The following is a 6,395-nucleotide window of genomic DNA, read 5'->3' on the forward strand; positions in this document are numbered from 1 at the left end:
TACACACACACACGTATGTGCTCAGATAAAACAAAGAAAAATAAAATAAAACAAAGTCTAAATGACATGAAATGACAATTATTAGGTCTGAAATGGAGTAGGAAGAAGTATAACTAGGTGAATCCCACTATTCACCTAATTCCCATCATCACTTACCCCACACAATAAACAAGGAGAACATGTATAAACATAGCTACAGTAATAGATATAATTTAGATACAATTTAGTATATTTATACACACAATGGGTGATCAACTTTATCAGTTTCATATTCTTCTTCTAAAACATCTTTATGAACTGACTAATGCTTGAGCATTGCTGTAGGTCCACAGTAAAACTATTCCACAGTTTTACCCCATAAATAGTAACACAAAAGGTTTTAACCTTTGTCCATGCTTTAAGAGTCTTCAGATTTAATTTCCCCCTCAATTCATAGTCCCCTTCTCTGTCAAAAAACATCCTCTGTACATTTCCTGGTAACATATTGTATCTGGCTTTGTACATAATTTTTGCAGTTTTATATTTTATAAGATCCATAAACTTCAGAATTTTTAATTTCAAGAACATGATGTTAGTATGGTCTCTAAATCCTGCTTTAGTAATCATCCTGATTGCTTTTTTCTGAATTTTACATAATGGTTGAAGTGAAGTTTTGTATGTATTTCCCCAGATTTCCACACAGTATTGCAAATATGGCAATATAAGTGAACAGTAAAGTACCCGGAGTGATTTGGAAGGCAAAAAATGTTTAACTTTACTCAGTACAGAGATGCTTCTTGACAGTTTAGCTTGTATATGCTTTATGTGAGGTTTCCAGCAGATTTTGTTATCTATTATCGCACCCAGAAATTTTGTATCAGAAACTTGCTCTATTTCAACATTGTTTATTAACAATTTTGCTCCGGCATCTTTTTTACAATTTCCAAATAACATAAATGTAGTTTTTTTCAAATTTAGTGATAACTTGTTTCTGTCAAACCATGTTTTCAGTTTAATCATTTCTTGTGTGACAATTTCCAAAAGCTGCTGTGAATTCTCTCCAGCACAAAAATATTTGTATCATCTGCAAATAAAATAAACTGTAATATATCAGATGTTTTACATATATCATTGATGTAGAGGATAAACAGCTTTGGTCCCAATACTGACCCCTGTGGAACTCCGCAAACAATGTCCAGGCACTCTAATTGATATTCACCAATCTTCACAAATTGTTGCCTGTCTCTCAAATAACTCCTGACCCACTCTAGCACCACTCTTCTAATGCCATAGTACTCCAGTATATCAAGTAATAGTTCATGATTAATTGTGTCAAAAGCTTTTTTTAGGTCAATGAAAACACTAATACATTGTCTTTGATCTATATTGTTGGTGATATTTTCAATTAGCTCCATTAATGCCATAGATGTTGATCTATTTGGTCTGAAACCATACTGACTGTCCATTATTATTTTGTGTTTATCTATAAATTTGTCAAGTCTATTAATGAAAACTTTTTCCAGTATTTTTGAAAATTGTGAAAGTAGAGAAACAGGCCTATAATTTGTGAATTGGTGTCTATCTCCATTTTTAAACAGTGGTATTACTTTAGCTGTTTTCATTTGTGTTGGGAATGCACCAGTTTGTAGAGACAAATTACAAATGTGTGTTAAGGGTTTGGAGATGCCATCTATCACTTTCTTAACGATTTCCATATCAATGTCATCAGAGTCTTTAGAATTTTTTGTTTGTGATTTCCCAACAATATCAATGATTTCCTTTTCTTCTACCACCATTAAAAACATTGAATGAGGATTGCAGTCAATGAGTTTAGTTTCTTTCTCTGCAGAATCTGTTATATCAGGAATTGTTTCAGCCAAGTCTGGCCCAACACTTACAAAGAATTTATTGAACTCATTAACCACATCACTCATGTTAGTAATATTTCTATCATTATTAGCGAAATACAAAGGATAATTTGACTGCCTAGAACCATTTTTAATGATGGTATTTAATGTTTTCCAAATCCCTTTAATATTATTTTTATTCATATTTAATAATTTCTCATAATATTCCTTTTTACATGACCTCAAAATACTAGTTAATTTATTTTTATATTTCTTGTATTTATTTTCAGCTTCTGTACTTCTGTTCGTTATAAATTCTCTATATAAGGTATTTTTCTTTTTACATGCATTTTGTAATCCTTTTGTGATCCATGGGCACTCTGCATATTTTTGTTTTTTACTATATTTCTTTACTGGGCAACGACTATCATATAACAGTTTAAATTTTCCTAAAAAAATCTCATAAGCTTTATCAATATTTTTTTCCTTATACAGCAATCTCATTTTTGCTTAAGTAAATCACTTTTGAATGCATTTATGGACTCCTCTGTTCTCACTCGTTTGTATTTTGTTGTATTTTCCTGCTTGACCTTCCTGTGATTGCTGTTATACACTACAAAAACAGGTAGATGATCACTGATGTCATTAATTAGGAGACCACTTATAGATCTGTTTTCTATTTCATTAGTAAATATATTGTCTATTAAGGTTGCCGACTGTGCTGTAATCCTGCTCGGTTTAGTGATCACTGGACAGAGTCCCATGCTATACATTGTATTAATAAACTCATCTGTCATACTATGTTTGTTTGGATTTAATAGGTCTATGTTGAAATCCCCACAAATGAACATGACTTTTTGATTTGTCCTAATAAATGTTTTATCTACCCACTCCTTAAATATTTCAATATTAGAACCTGGTGTTCTATATATACAACTTACAATGACATTTTTCTTTTTTCCCATACTAATTTCTATTGTTACACACTCTAATATATTATCCACCACCACCGACATTTTTTCCACCACACTGTATTTTAAATTTTTGTCCACAAACAAAGCCACACCCCCACCATTCTTATTCTTTCTGTTCATAAAATTTAATTCATATCCATCTATTTCAAAGTCCACTCCTTTCTCCCTATTAATCCATGTCTCAGATACTGCAATCACACTGAATGGATGTGCAAATTTGCTTAAATATTCTCTTATTTTGTGAAAATTGGCATATAAACTTCTACTATTAAAGTGGATTATGGACATTTTGCAGTCAGCCTTGACAGTTTTATTGAATTGTTCTTCAGTATAATAGCAGCAGGTGTTTCTGATGTTAAAAAAGTTCAATTCTGGATCAATGTCCTGCTCTGTGAAGTGTGTATTGTATTCCGTGTTTAGTGGTGAATTTAACTCCTGATTAGCAATCCTCTGTGATAGCAGTGTATAATTCCCAGATGTTAAATTAGTTGATTGTTTCATGATTTAATATGCTGTGCTTTAGCTTCCGTTGTTATCTTCTATTACCTGCTTTGATGAATGTAGATTGTTTGTTCAGCTCCTTGCATTTGTAGTCATGTGACTTGTTAATATTTTTCCAGATCCTGGATGCATTTGATGACCAGCACTTTGGCTTCCTCCGGTGTGCCGTTGAGTTTAATAAATATTTTACAGTTTGCAGTCCAGGTATTTTGAATTTTACCCAGTTTCTTTAGGTGTTGTGCTTTCTTAGCCATGTCAGCGTTGTATTTGGTTAGATGGTTATTCATGTCGATCCCTTTAGTTTTCTCCCCTGCTTCAGCAGTGCATTCTTGTGTTTCCTGTTTACAAATCTTATGATGACAGCTGGTTTATCACTAGCATTTCTCCTGGGCAAGGGGTGGCATGCCTCGATGTTATTACAGTCCAGGGCCCTATTTCAGGAAGCCGGTTTAGTGGAAAAACTGAGTAAGTATACCCTGAGTTAACGAAAACTCTGGGTTTTTGGTTTCACAAAGCGAGTTCAGCTGAAGCCTGAGTGAGTCACTATGACGACACACGCCGTGAAGCTAACCTGCCCCCTAGCAGGTTTACTACAACTAACCCTGACTGTCTCCGCCCCTTTGTCGGAAACCTGACAGTAGGAAGTGTCGGACATGGCGTGCCCCGTCCTTGAAGAGCCAATAGATCGTGAAGCCCAAATTCTCCGCAGAGCTCTCCGCCGGGAGAGAGTGATCAGAGCGCGTTTTGACATTTTATCATTACCTGATGATTTTCTGTGCGAACGTTACCGTTTCTCAGCACAATCTATAAGTTATTTTGATAACATCCTCTGGCCATATATTACGCATGTGACACATCGCGGACATGCTCACAGTTCTGTACATATTATTTGTATTGCACTTCGGTTTTTTGTAAACGGGAGCTTTCTGCATAATATTGGTGACGCTGAGCACGTTTCCAAGGCTACCGTCTGTCGGGCAGTCAGGAATGTTACAGTTGCACTGAAACGTCTCCTGTACTCGTTTGTGGTGTTCCCCGGTCATAGACCCACAAGATTTATCAAAGAGGGATGCCACAAAATTGCAGGTAGCAGGATGAACAAAACTTAATTCATGATGTGGTGATATTTGAACTACTACTTAAATTGCACATTTATTTTCAGGGTTCCCAGGCGTGATTGGCTGTAGAGATGGCACTCACATTCCAATCATTGCTCCTTCAGTAAATGAAGGAGACTATGTGAACAGGAAGTCTTTCCACAGCATTAATGTACAGGTACATAGTTCCCTGTAGCATTTCAAACTAACAAATTATTTCATTATAGTAATGGATGCTAATTTGTGTTCTCTGCACTGTGAAGATCATATATGATGCTGCCAACATTATCACAAATGTGGAAGCCAAGTGGCCAGGCTCTGTCCATGACTCACAAATATTCCGTGAATGTACACTGAGCACAAAATTTGGACATGGTGAGTTGAGAATACTTTAAAATATATAAAGACCAATTGCTTCAGGGACATTTGAACTGAAGTGTACCCTTCTGTCTTAGGAGAGTTCACTGGCTACTTGCTTGGTGATAGGGGGTATCTATGTTTACCCTATTTGCTTACCCCTTACCCTGACCCTGAACCGGGCCCACAGCAGCGATATAATCTGGCTAATTGCAGGACAAGAGCCAGAATTGAAATGACTATCGGAATGCTTAAGGCCCGGTTCCAGTGCCTGCAAGGACTCAGGGTCACCCCAGAAAGGGCATGTGACATTATTGTGGCATGTGTGATTCTTCACAACATTGCCACAATTAGAGGAGAACACTGTCCTTCTGAACCAAACATCAGCAGTGATCCAAACCATGAACATCCTGACCCTCCCACGGACATACAAGATGGAAGAGCAGTCAGAGACACCATATGTCACAATCATTTCTTTTGACCCATCACCTCAACATGTTGAAAGAAGAATAAACAGATGTTTTGTTCAACTGGCTTTATTGGTCGCCTGTGTTTCCTGTACACAAAGTGTAAAGTGTCTCTGTTGCTTCCTCCTCTGTAACAGCTGTCAATGTTTCTTCATTATTTTCCTGCAGTAAAGAAATTAACAACATTGCTGTTCTACTGTAAACTCATATAATCTGTGGAGTATTAAGAGTACTCACAACTGCATGTTGGTCTGGCTCAACAGGAGGCTGCACCAGATGCAGTACACCACCACCATCAACTGATAGAATATGAGGTTTATACAGGTCACTTATAACTTACAAGGGACCAAATGGCAATTAACAAACATACCAATCACCTTACACTTCATTGTCATTATGCTCTCAAAGACAACCAAGACTGAGGGAAGGCAAAATCAGTAGGAAAATAACTTCACTACAAAATAATCCATTATGGTAAAGAGTTTATCAAATGAATGAGCAGCACTGCAAAGGTGACTCTGAAGAAAGGATGTATGCACATCATGTATTATTTTGAATTTACCCCCTATGTAGGCACTCGTGTCTTGCGGGGTTATTGACTCACAGGATGTCCCCGCAGAGATGCCTTCGGCCACAGGGCGCCCACTGTTTTGGCTGAGGGCCAACTGCTCAGCCTCTGTGAGTGGTGGTGGTGGAGGACCCCCACCTGTTTTTCGGGCCTCCGCTTTTTTTCTGTTGGCTATAACGGGGTCACATTTGAGCATACAGAGTAAGCAAATATGTACTTGTAATGTGCTCAGATAATTTCAATAAGTGCTTACAGAAAGAAAATTAATGTAGCCTCTAACTGCAATTGATTTACATCGGACAAACAGACCAAGCACTATGGCTCATAATACAATTAAACCTTACCTGTTTGGACTATATTTTTATATTTCATTTTTACTTGCTGCCAGGAACGTTTGGGGCCTGTTGGGTTGCACCTGCGCTCACATCACAAAATTAAATGTATAACATATAAAATAAAATAACATATAATAAACTAACGTGTTAAATGGGTGGGAATCCCTAGATCAATGTTTAAATTAACACTCACGCATTGACTCTGTCGGCTATGTTTTGCCATGCGTGCTCCCTTTCTTTTGCAGCTGAGGCTGTGTTACTTTTTTTCTG

The 6,395-nt window shown here is 36.8% G+C and overlaps 1 long non-coding RNA gene across 2 annotated transcripts; it reads left to right on the top strand.

Annotated features, from left to right (window-relative positions):
• The first annotated feature begins 4,223 nt into the window (after positions 1–4,223).
• LOC145421402 (uncharacterized) lies at positions 4,224–5,290 on the top strand. 2 transcript variants are annotated; one of them, XR_013902751.1, is made up of 3 exons: positions 4,227–4,576; positions 4,662–4,773; positions 4,854–5,290. It is a non-coding gene; the product is annotated as an uncharacterized LOC145421402 (long non-coding RNA). The 2 variants fall into 2 exon arrangements; XR_013902750.1 differs by having other exon boundaries at positions 4,224–4,576; positions 4,662–5,290.
• Positions 5,291–6,395: the final 1,105 nt, after the last annotated feature.

This window comes from Astatotilapia calliptera, chromosome 17, assembly GCF_964374335.1.
Source record: "Astatotilapia calliptera chromosome 17, fAstCal68.1, whole genome shotgun sequence".
Lineage (NCBI taxonomy): Eukaryota > Metazoa > Chordata > Actinopteri > Cichliformes > Cichlidae > Astatotilapia > Astatotilapia calliptera.